Here is a 13,929-nt window from a genome sequence, read left to right as displayed (position 1 = left end):
ACATGTTATTGTTTAAGCTCACCCATAGAGGTGAATAATGCCTTCTCTTTTACATCAAAGAGTAAAGCTAAAGCATCTCAACATTAGAATGCCCACTGTCTATGTAATAGTAATATACAAGTCATGTGCACACAGTCGTCATGTATACAACACACAGGATACAGCACAGTTACTAAGGAGACTGCAGTCTGTAAACAGTAAAATGACAAAAATATATTAACTATGATTTACTATAAAGATCCATGGTAACCAGTGGGTAGCAATTTTACATACAATATAACAACCCAAGGGCTCTATGAAATGTAGCAATTTTGCACTGTATAAGCTTTTGTTTGATTTGTAGTAGGCCCAAAGCCTGGAGTCTGCACATGAATCAAACATAGGAAGAGATTATTTCTTAATATTTATTGAGTATTATACCAGAGCTAGCTGCAGCATGTACACAATGAATATATTATGAAAAGATATTTCATTTTTTTTACCCTTAACAACAAAATGGATTAATTGTGATCAACTATGCATCAACCACCACATAGACCAATGTGTATACTGCCAATATGTATAGGAGCTGTTTATCATTGAGAAAGCCAGACCATGAGATGATCATAGACATAAGAATATTCATAATGACCCAACGTAAACATCAATCAATAGCTATAAATGATAGGTCTGTGAACAGCCAAAATCTTTAACATTTTTATTGGACACACAATTCAAAATTGGATTGTAGATCATTATTGTGTATTTTTATTTTGCGTCTTTATGATTGGAAGTTGTTTACAATATTTTATTGGGAGGTGCAAAAAACATTTTGGCTATTAAGTTATACATTGGATATTAGTTATATATTGGTCGATGATCAGATTAATTTCTATTGTGATAAATTGTTGTTTTATTTGTGAGAAAGTAATTTATTAATAAAAAAAAAGACCCAAACATGAGACTTTATATCTACTTACGGTATGTCTTTGGCAAATCTAGTCATTGATCAGTATATCATGTATTCTAGGCAAACACTATGTTGACTTTTATCAGTCGAGGACTGATTCGTGTTTTAGGATTACTATTAAAAAAAAATTACCCATAATGCCAAGGCCCATAGTGAACAAATATCAGCATTAGGGTGCGTTCACACTGAGTAATTCAAGTGGAATTTACTCAAGTAATTCCTCTTGAATTCTCAGCTTAAAAATAATTAACATCTGCTTTGCCATTGACTTCAATGTATTTTACTCTGCACTGTTCACACTGCGTAAATTCCGCTCGCGGAATACCTTTCCACTAGAAGAAAGGACATGCTCATTCTTCTTGCGGAATCCGCGAGCAGAAGTCCATTGAAGTCAATGGTAAAAAAATTTCCACTTGAAATTGTTTCCGCATGGAATTTGTGCAAAATTTGCATGAAATTCGTGCGGAATTTGTGTGGATTTTGCGCGAAATTCACACGGAAATTCGGCACGAAAATAAATAAAAAGGGAAATTCCAATTGGTTGTTGTAACCCAGCAAAAAAATTAAAAAAAACAGTTTCTTCCTATATTCTGTGTGGAAAATCTGCATGAAACTCCACGTTAATTCTGCGCGACTTTCATGCAAATTTTGCGTGAAAAAAAAACTAAATTCCGCAGCGAAATTTTTACGTGAGGATTCCTCTCCTGTTCCTCAGTGTGAAGGCACCCTACACCTATAGTATGGTTAAAGATGATCCATCAAATTACTGAAAACATATTACACAATGTTTTATGACTTAGATTATTGTGTTATTGTGTATATAGTTTTTAGAATATAAATAGATATCATCTGCATAGGAGGCATACTTGGCCAAAAGAGATTACAAAAACATTGACATCTAACACACCTATCAATTATATTATTTTTAGTTGGGGCTGGGTAATTTTGAATCAATATTGTAAATATATTATATATATATATATATTGTATTTAGTCTCATACACAATCATTGTTCATATAATATGAAATGAAGTGTGAGTGGCTAAAAAGAGGAAATAACTATTGGAACTTTGCACGCAATATTACAAAAGACACAATGGTCATGTAAAACTGACAAACAGATTCATCTCAAATGAGGTTTAATGAAGTCAGATTCTACAAGGCCAGACTGTGAGCCAGACAGCATGTAAGAAGAAGAAATCAAGTAAGCATCTATTTTGTGGCACTACATGATGTCCACATTATTGCTCCATTCATATAACGCTCTTAAACCTTTATCAAAGACAATTCAATAAAAACAGCAATGTGCAATAGGATGAGAAGTCCTTGTGGCTGGTAGAAGATGTATGTATCTGTCCTGAATCTGGCTAAATCATAAGCTGCTATAAGGTTCCATTGAGCTGTTATAGCTGAGCCCTCATTATTCTTTAGGGTGCTGTGCACATTTATATTTGTATATTTGTATTGTGTCATTTGCTTCTTTTTTTTCTCAATTTTTTGGGAATAATAAAGAAACATTACCTAATGAACTCCATTGCTTCAAATGATAATGGAATTTTGGTTCTTTGATCCATCCCATGGCAGCATTTGTTCCCCTTTTGGCCTCATTTTGCAACCCAAAGACTTTGATAAATAGACCCCATGTTGTCATAATTGTGTATCTTCCAGTTTAGTTTCCCAGCACTTGAATATGTGGGCTACATACAAGATAATGTATTATGACAACATGTTACAATATGAATTGTAAGTGTGTGAGTCTATAGATGTGTTAAGAGGTGATAAAACTTAGCCATGACATATATGTATGCATATATATATATATATATATATATATATATATATAGATATAGATATACACATTACTATAGGTTCGAATTTGAATTGTCAATAAGATCATGTAGGTGTATCTATACACTTACACACAATTTATTTAACTATATATATATATATATATATATATATATATATATAAATCTCTGTGTGTTTGTGTTTGTATATATATATATATATATATATATATATATATATATATATATACACACACACACAGAAGGCCTGAAGGCCTGCTGTGTGTATATATATATATATATATATATATATATATATACACACACACAGCAGGCCTTGAGGCCTACAGTAGGTACATTTTAAACACAAATCTCTCATAGAACACACCATTTAATTATTTCCTTAACAGAATTCTAAATGAAGCGTGCTCATACCCTATTGTGTAAAAGTCTTTACTACCCTTGTTATATGTAAAGCTTTCCAGTACACTACAATATACCATTACATCATCTATATACCAGGACATAAGTCAGGGGCAGCATACTCTATGATAATGGCCCAGTATCTGAGTTATATTAAATCAAGCATTTGTATGAACTAAGACTTAAAATCCTTTTTTCCCATTTTGAATAGGAATTGCATTCAGTAGTCATAGGTGTTTTCTGGCAGGTTTGTCATTGTAGAAGATATTTTTCTATGCTCAGGCCAGGCCTTGATAAAAAAAAAAAATAATGATTAGTACATTATGCTTTAGTATGGGCTATATAGACCAATGTCTATTTTGCATGGTTATTTATATGTATTTTTTTTTCAGCTTGATTTTGTTATGGATGCATAATCTAAACAACTTGGTGGTTATTAAGCAAACAAAAAGTAGACAGTGCTGCTGCTGCTAAACAGTTGGTGCTCTCATTGGGGAGCCTGCAGATGGCTGTGGGTGGGAAATGCCTGCACTTTCTTAAGCTTTAAGATGAGTGTGGTGTTGGAGCACTTGCTGTGTGTCACCTCCCCACCCCCCTCCTGCAAGGCTGTCTGTCACAGGCTGCCGGGGCATGGCATTGCCACTTGCCCCCGAGCGTGGGAATAGGAGCGTCCAGCCGTTCACATCTCTCCAGCATTCCGTTTAACCGAATCAATTAGGCAGGACAGACCTCCCCCTCCCCCACCCTTCTTTTTTCTATCCCCTCCCCCTTTCCATTTTTGTCACTTGTATCTACGTCCTAATTATTTCACTTTGGGATGCCAGAGCTGTTTCCTGGAGAAATCTGCCCAAGCTTACACAACAACAAGGGCAAAGAACTGCATGCAGCCAAGGAGCACACGTGGCTTCTTTTTTTGGCTTAAATGTCACTTTCCTTTCCAATGCTGGAAGCTAAAAGTAAGACAGGACATTTTTAACACTTAGACAAGAAGAAAAGAGAACTCTTCTCTATCATATATTTTTATGCTCCAGTGAGTTCCTCAAGGAGACCCTCTCACAAGACACAAGCATTTGCCCTTTCTATAGATTAAGAACATCTTTAGCAATCAAGTATACTTTCACACTCTTAATCTAGTTTTTTTTTTATTTTTATTATTAAAAATATTTCAAGAAGCAAGCATGGAAACAAGCCATGGAGACATGTCTGGTACAAAATGATTAAAGTGCAAGTCAAGATAAAGGCTGGCTGTATACAGAAAGGAAAGCATCCCTTGGAGTTATCTCTTTTATAGCTACAACTAAACAGCCAAAACCCATGGTGTCTATTGCCAATGTACACTATGAAAGGTTTAGGGATGTATACAATGCCAATGGTGAAAATCAATGTGTGCTTTATAGCATCAAATAAACTACTTGCTTATTTCTTCCCTCCATTAACCTGTGTATCTATCTTCAGAGTCTGGTGAATACAATATATCCATTACAGGTCTGGTGTGCAGATCCCCCCTCTCCTTTCCACCTTGTCTGGCAATGAAAGGGTTTCAGTTAAAAAAAAAAAAATCAATGCATCAAAAGTTGCATATACATTACCATCCATTTCCATGAAGGCTTTGCTAATAAAACCAGGTCCTCCAGAGTTCAACTATAAGGACACACAATTCTCCAATCATGAGGTCTATATAATACTCTATATACACCTATAGGTCTATGAACTTGGATCAGTCCTTTCCCATCAGTCCCTCTCTGGGTGATACAATCCTGTGTGCTGAGATGTATTGGAAGGAGTTTTTACTTTCGGTTATCTAGCTTTATGAAAACCGATAAACTCATACAGCTAGATAACCAAAGATAACAACCACTTCTCGTCTACAGGTCCAGGCTGGGTTATCCACATTCCCTGGGATCAACGCCTGGAAACAAGGATCCTCTGGACAAACACATTGCTCATCATCATCATCATTGCCTGGGATCAGCTCCATAACCAACCATAGGGATCTGTTGCCATCAAAGTTCATACCCAACTTTCCTCCTTGGGAGTTATTCCTTTTTTTAATGATAATCACCAAACATATGCAGCAATGAAGAGCAAGCTCCAGCAGGAGCTCCCAGCGTTCAAGGAGCAGCCTCCATCCCTTTACAGGCCTCTATTTGCATTGTAAATTGCTTCATACTCCCAGAAAAGCCCTAGGAAGATGTAAAGGCTTGTGCTGTGCGGAGCTCAGTCCTGCCCAGCAGCAAGAATCCCATTCCAGTCCAAAGTGACAAGATGATTCAATGGTCTTCTCCTCGTCCTTCTGTCTCATGCATATGCCAGGGCTTTTCCTCTCCCCCCAAATGGTGTCAGCTGGATGGCAGACCTCTGGTGTATATAGTGTGTGTTTAGGGGGGCAGCTCCTTGCAGGATTCACATGAAGAAGAACGAGATGCAGTGGTTCTGCCTTGCTGCTGCTGCTGCTGCTGCTTCTGCTTCTGCTGCTGCTGCTGCCACCGGTCTGAAAAAGGAGAAAAGGGCCATCATTGGAGGGTTGGAGGGGGCTTTTCATTTGCAAAAAAAAAAAAAAACGTGGACCAGCCCGGCAAGGTCAAAGGTCCCGGACAGCAGGAGACCAAGGTAATGATGATGTCATGAAGAGGAGAGGAGAAGGAAGAGCTCAAGTACACGGCTATTGATATGCATGAGTGATCAGCACTCGCCTTCAGCACCACCAGCGCATGGACAGCTCCCACATCCTCCATGCACAGCTATGTATTATGTGCCCTAAACCTGCTGCCCGCACTACCCCCCGGGAAACCTGGACTCCCCTCTCTATAATCTACGGAGGAAATCTAAGGCATGGGGCGGGGGGACTGGCGACCCTATCTCCAGCATCTCTCCTCTGCACATACTTGCAGTGCAGTGAGGATGGGAGGCACATTGCATTTGCTTAAAGCAGGGCCTTGTTTGTTTCAGACTGGGAATCATGGCTGGGAGCCGCAGTGAGTCACTGTGTAACTACAATGACATTTTCCTATGGTTCCATATATATATATATATATATATATATATATATATATATATATATATATATGCACTGTGCCCTAACATTGGTACTGTCATTATATGTATATGCCAGTGTTTCCCAACCAGGGTGCCTCCAGCTGTTGCAAAACTACAACTCCCAGGATGCCCGGACAGCCGAAGGCTGTCCGGGCATCCTGGGAGTTGTAGTTTTGCAACAGCTGGAGGCACCCTGGTTAAGAAACACTGGTATATGCACTGCACTCTAACAATTCTACTGTTGTATTTGGCCAGAAAAGCTCAATCTACTTGCTATAGCAATGACAGCTAGTAAGAGAGCTCTAGAACAAGCATATATTAAAACAGAAAGGGCATTATATGGACTAAGTGAAAAGATTTATTTTACCACTATAATACAAAATGTAAAAATCAAGAATATAAAAAAAAATAATAATAAAATAAAGAATACAGTGAATGGCATGCTACATAGCCTTACATCAAATCTATCTATCATGTCATATACATTTTTTACAATCTACAACATCTGACTTCTAGACTGCATTGGGAAAATAGGATAATAAGTCTTATTTTTAATACAAATCCAGTAACTAGACAAGTGCTAATGATATTATCACATTAAGATATTCTCAGCCCAGCATTGTCAGTACTGCGACTATATGTAATGCAACCAATCCCCCTTGTGGCCCTCCCTTATTATATAATGGAATGGACTTGGCACATACCGTGGCATTCTTTATGTACTAACAACAAGGACTATAAGGTAACAATGTAAAATGGTCATGTATCCAATGCCAGGAGAAATTACAAATCCCCCCCGAGTCCTCATATTCCTGACATGGTTTGCAGTCTCTACTAGAAATATAGATGCATCACTCACAACATATTTATTTTTCTGGAAAATAAAAAAAATCTGTGTAGCTGTGTTCAGAATCGCAAAATATATATATATAAAAAAAAAAAAATAATAATAATAATAATAATAAAATAAAGAAAAACATGTTTATGGTGTCTAATAGTATAGTATCCATCTACAAGGTATATGCTGCTGCTCTTTTAATACAGGGGCCTTATTATAGGTGCCCACCACAAGCCTCATGCATTGTGCAGCCAGCAGCATTATCTTCACATTGACCTATATAAACGTATTATACATTCATTTGGCTCTCTGATCATATTTGATGGAAAGTGACTAAGGAACAGAAGGAGTTAATCCTTTGCAGAATGCATTGGACCTCTATGTGTTCATCTGACGTCATAGGAAACGTTCAGGGATATTGCTGGTTTAATACGCTAAGGATATGATATAAAAAAATATACATTTATTTGTGCCAAGAAATTGTATGAAAATAAATACATTCAGTATACACACCATAGATAGAGTGGATATGCTGGCCTGCACTGCTGTATTCTGGGTGACTAGAACACACACACACATATATATATATATATATATATATATATATATATATATATATATACATATATCAATATATATACTTTATGCACAGCTGGGGTTATGCTTTCGCACATACACCATAGCAAGCCAAATAGTCATATATACAGGTTTATAATTACCTCAATTTAATGGGGCTGGGTCCGCAGTGATGACTAAAAGAAGAGAATAATACATTTAATATTTAAGTCTTAAGTTCCTTATGCTAATAAACACAATGTCGGATTGAAGATAAATAGGTAGATAGATAAATAAATGGATAGATAGATAGATAGATAGATAGATAAAGAAAGAAAATATAAAGATAGATTAATATATGACATAGATAGAAACTAAAGGACATATAAATATGATCTATCATCCATCTATCATCTATCTATCTATCATCCATCTATCATCTATCTATCTCATATCTATCTATCTATCTATCTATCTAATGTCTGTATCTTTCTATCTAGTTATCCATCTATGATCTGTCTATCTATCTATCTGTCAATTGATGTATCTAAATATCTATTTACTTATTTATCATCTATCTATCTATCATCTATCTATTCTATATATCTATTATCTATAATCTATCTATCTAATGTCTGTATCTTTCTATCTAGTTATCCATCTATGATCTGTTTACCTGTCTACTGATGTATCTAAATATCTATTTATTTATTTATCATCTATTTGTGGAAATCACTACTTTTTGTTCGACGTCACAAGGAAATAAAATAACAAAATATCGACATCCAGGATGCATGACATATGATAGTTTAAGACAAGACCTAAATAAAGCCAATCCATTCCCCATCATTCCCGAAGAGTCTTCAGTTCAGTTCCAAATATGTAGAATGTGCAACGATGTGGGGGGGGAAAACTAACTAAAATGAGATATAATGTTCTTCCTAATATTATTAAAATGAGAATAATAATGTAAATGTGTCACTTTATATCAGCAATATTTTTGTAAATATTAAAAATCATTATTGCCTATTTGTAGATCTAGTGTGAGAATGGAGGGTGATCTGCCCAGATATGAGGCAGGGCTTGTGGGTAGAGTCTGGGCCTAACCTCCAATCTGTACTGGTCACTTCGCTCCAGCTGGATCTTCTTTACAGCAAGCAATGAACTTGGCATTGAGCAGGACAGAGCAGAGAAGGTCAAGAACATGGAATGAATGGTTTATAGATTCATTCAGCACCTGCACCAGTTCGCCCGGAATGAAATGCGTTTTAGATTTCATTGTCTTGTGTCATATTTTAAAATGTAAAAAAAATTTTTTAAAAATCCTTTTTTTTCCTTTCTTTTTCTCTCTCACATGTTTTGCTGATGATGAGGCTGATAGCTACATTGTAATTGGATGTAATTTAAGTTTGTCTCCAGAACAATGATTGGTGGTTTTAATATGTCATATCAGGTCAGATGATCTCCAGAGCAATAAAGTAGGAATTGTTACTGTTCAGCTCAGCACAGGCCACAGAACAGGAATCAGAGAGTCCTCTGTGTGGTTTTTTCTCATTAACACGTGGTTACCATAGTAATTACTGTACTTCCTAAAACCAAGTGGATGCCAGATCGCAGCAACAGGTCTGCCCTGATGAAGACGCAATCAATTAGCAAAGGTGCAGAGTACAGAGAATAATCCAAAATATCTGCTTACAAGGAGCCAGGGCACACCAGCAGGACTTTGCATTGGGTACTGAACAAGCAGGAAGAACTCGTCTGCAAGTTGATATCCTGAGAAAGTTCCCATTAATAATATGTAAACCGAGAATGAACTTGTCCCGCTCCCCTGATGAAGAATAAAATGTACTTACACATTCTCCAAGCAGCAAGAATAAAATATCCCAAGCACCCAGTAAATGATCGTCCTGCTCCACAAATGCGATGAGAGATAGAGCTTTAATCCTATTGTATAGTTGTTGTTTAGTTTTTTTCTGAAGGTCATTTCCACCCCCCCTTAAAAAAAAAAAAAAAAAGTGTGGGGGGGAGGGGGAACCCCCCTGAGATATATGCTTAATAAACACTGGCTGGAGAGTGAAGTGTTCTAGAGAAGGGGTCTGCAAGTTTTTTTGGGGGGGCTGGACAAGGTCTAGTCCAGCCCTCTCTGCTGAGGAGGACGTGCTCTGAAACCCAACCAGTTTCCCCCTAATTCTTTTGTTAGTGGTGAACTGAAGCCCCATTGTCCAGCCATTGGCACGGTCTTTTGCAGTTCTAGCATTGTCACAGATAATGAATTTGCTCCAGCCCCTCTCATAGTCCTCATGTGGCAGACGGAACAAATTTGAAATGTCTGGTCACTAGAAGATCACTGCTGCCAGACTCCAGCATAGAGGGGCAGCGCATATATTTACATGGCATAGGCACTGATGTATTGCCTCCTTTGTTAGGGCACCAGCAATGCACAAGCACACAGACTACATTCTTATCATGGCCTCTGCTGGCCTAATGTCACACACACATACACACATGCATCTACTTATTTATCATTTTGGTTTATTTGCAAACAGGTTGCAACATCGTTTTAGGACATTGTCATAGGTAGCGGCACTGGAAGGGTTAACCCTCACCAAAACCACCCCTATCCCATGCCTATGATGTAGTAAAGTAATGACCAAGTTCCTGAGATGAATGTGAGCTTGTGATGAGTTAGACGAGTTTAGACCTGTCCGTGGGAGAAAATGACAAGGGGGTGGGAGGGGGGCTGAGTGGAGGGGGTGGGGGGGGGGGGTGAGTATGACTAGAGCAAATTTAAATTGGCTTCAAGATTGTGACTGTTAATGAGAAGTGAAAGGAGGCGATAATGAGAGAGACAGGGCGAGAAGAGGAAGAGGAAGGGGATACAAGGGGAGAAGATTAAACGTGAGAGGGGGGTGTCTTGTGGCTGTGAGGAGTAGGTTCTGGGGGGGGGGGGAGGTAGGTGACTTCACCAACAGGGAACATAGAATAGGAATATGGAAAAAAAAGAACCCTTACACCTGCACCATTGTTTTGTCTTTTAGTGTTCACTCACACTCATGGGCGCTAAGCCATCAACTTCTACATATTTCCACACTGAATGTCTGTACTACCCAATGGGGGGGGGGGGAGCATTGCACAACACTTCATAAACACAGCATTTGTGATAGACAGATATATATATATATATATATATATATATATATATATATATGCATCAGTTGTCCCTCAATGCAGCTTATTTTTAGTTTTTTTGCCCTGACCAAAACCTATTAGTCAATACATAACTGTTTGATGTTTGTTTATCTGATCTGTTTTCTATAGATTTGCTCTTTTCCATAAGGAAATGTTTCATATTTCTCGTCTTTTAAAATTCAATCCACAATTTAAAAAAAAATACTGAAACGTAAAAAAAATAAAGTCGATTGATTGATTTATAAATGAAAGTTTTGTATTCAATACACAATAGATGCATTCTATACAGATGGAGCAGGGCTAAATGTAAAGGATAAATTCAGCACTGCTACATCTGTATGTATTCTACACTATGTGTTGTGTCATTTGGTCGATTGTGCACAACAAGGATTACTCGCTGAAGATAATGTGCTAGATTTGCTTGAGATATATATATATATATATATATATATATATATATATATATATATATATATATATATTCTTCAATCCAGCTCATACCTCCAAACACAGGCATGTGCAGAACGACTTTCATTGTGAGGATTTCATTAGGCGCCTTTTTGTAGCTATTTTGTATCTCATTCTGCAGAAAGTCATGATTCCTATAGAATTTTAATAATTGCCAAAATTAGCCATCAACCCTTAATATAGAGCAAGATAGGACTAACAGTGTATAGAATGAGAAGTGAACCCACGAAGATGATAGATCAGCGGTCTTCAAACTGTGGCCCTCCAGATGTTACAAAACTACAACTCCCAGCATGCCCGGACAGCCAACGGGCATGCTGGGAATTGTAGTTTTGTAACATCAGGAGAGCCACAGTTTGAAGACCACTGAGATAGATAGATCATAGATAGATAAATAGATAGATAGATAGATAGATAGATAATAGATAGATAGATAAATCATATATAGATAGATAGGAGATATAGATAGATAGATAGATGGATAGGAGATAGATAGATCATAGATAGATAGATAGGAGATAGATAGATAGATGATAGACAGATGATAGATAGATGACAGATAGATAGATGATAGATGATAGATAGATAGATAGATAGATAGATAGATAAGATAGATAGATATAGGATAGATAGATAGATAGATGATGGATAGATAGATAGATGATGGATAGATAGATAGATAGATAGATATAGGATAGATAGATAGATGATAGATAGATAGATAGATAGATAGATAGATGATAGATAGATAGATAGATATAGGATAGACAGATAGATAGATAGATAGATAGATAGATAGAGATAATAGATAGATAGATAGATGATAGATAGATAGATAGATAGATAGATAGATATAGGATAGATAGATAGATAGATAGATGATAGATAGATGATAGATATATACATGATAGATAGATAGATAGATAGATAGATAGATGATTGATAGATAGTTTCTAAAAATCTGAAAATATTTTGGGATCACGAGAAAATACTTTAATTTTTTTATTTTTATTTTATTTTATATTTTTGAAAGGGGCTGCCAGTCATCTCATTGGAGAACACTATAGTCAGCCTCTCCCTTGCCTAAAATGGCTGCTTAAAGGGAACAATAGATTATATTGAGGTGCATAGGAAATGAAGATACGATTTACTATTGCTTTAGATCATAAGACAGTGCAGGGTATATAATTTATTACTAGGGAGATGTATAATCTCCATGCTGTCCAGCAGTAGTAAATCTCCTGAATTGTCTAAAGTGATGTGGGTTATGCATGATCATCTGACAGTGGCATGCACATACATGACACATGTGTGTATCAGAGCATGCACCCTGGACTAGGTAGTGATAATACACGGTGCCCCCTCCCTCCCTGTGTATCAGGGCTCAGCCTCCTCTCTTCCAGCCTCCAGTCTCAGCTCCTCCAGGAGGTCACATCCACTGACGTCACCGCCCAGGCTACATTTACATACATCAAGGAAATCAGGGCATTAAAAACAATATATGCTAATGGTACTGAGCTCTGGAGCCGGCTGCCACCCTGCTCATTACAACCAATGTACAGCACTTATTTATCTATCTATATACAAGAAACAAAGCAAGAGGCAAGAAAAGCCCAAGATGAAGCCCAGTGCCTGCCTGTGTGTGTGGCTGTCCATGGTGCTGAATAATAACATCGCCATCCTCCTCCTCCTCCTCCTGCTGCTGCCAGGCTCTATTATGTATAAATACTGATGCATATGTAAAGGTAGATTTGCATTTTATTCATTTCTTATTTTTATATATTAAAAAAAAACGCAATCCGAGCTCCTCTATCTGTGACATGAACTAATCTGCATCTTTCTGTGTCAGTGGCTTTGTAATAGAATTATTCATTATTACTATGGAGATGTGCTAGAAGCATAGGACACTGTATAACTATCCAGATAGACAACAATGACAAGAGATTGATATAGATGTATATGTAGATATTGAGGAAATGTCGCACTTTTGCGAATTTTATATCTATCTATCTATCTATCTATATATGTATATATATATATATATATATATATATATATATATGTATGTATATATATATATATATTTGCATATGTATGTATATATATATATATATGTTACTGTCCTCTATGTGTGTATATATTACATTTTGAAAAAGAAAATTAAATGCCATATTTAAACCCTGTGTTTTTCAGCTACAGTTATTTTTTCATAGGTAAAGCATTATAACACTGCACATCACATATATCAATATATCCTATCACATAGCGCATAGGAGGCCTATATACATATATATAAATATATATATTTGTGTATATGTATATATATATATATATATATATATATATATATATATATATATATTGTGATATTTAACTATGACTACTTGAATTTGTGATTTCATATTTTGTGCACCATAAATGTAGCAGGTTTACCTGCATCTTATGAACATACACAGATAATACAATGTCAGCTCTGCTACATGTCTTTATAGCTTTGCTTATAGGATCGTGTGGTTTTGACTAATAGACAGTAGAGATGGGATGTAAAGGCTGTAGGCAGAGTATTGTCATTACTGTCATAGTCATACCTGGGCTCTTACTACTGGCACAACTGTCCCTCCCCAAAAAGCCTTATGCAAATGTATATCCATATGTAGATACAGAGCCAGGCTGCTGCTCTCATC

General features: G+C 36.6%; 1 long non-coding RNA gene across 4 annotated transcripts in view; it reads right to left on the bottom strand.

The window, feature by feature from the left end:
- Nucleotides 1-3,931: 3,931 nt before the first annotated feature.
- LOC130290643 (uncharacterized) overlaps nt 3,932-13,929 on the bottom strand; it is a 16,689-nt gene continuing 6,691 nt past the window's right edge. For 2 of the 4 annotated variants that reach the window (XR_008847651.1, XR_008847652.1), the window contains exons 2-3: nt 7,753-7,785; nt 3,932-5,650 (exon numbers count right to left, since the gene is read on the bottom strand). This is a non-coding gene — a long non-coding RNA (uncharacterized LOC130290643). The other 2 variants (XR_008847650.1, XR_008847653.1) reach the window with 2 other exon arrangements.

Source organism: Hyla sarda, chromosome 1 (genome assembly GCF_029499605.1).
Source record: "Hyla sarda isolate aHylSar1 chromosome 1, aHylSar1.hap1, whole genome shotgun sequence".
Lineage (NCBI taxonomy): Eukaryota > Metazoa > Chordata > Amphibia > Anura > Hylidae > Hyla > Hyla sarda.
This window is presented reverse-complemented; position numbering and strand designations above follow the sequence as displayed.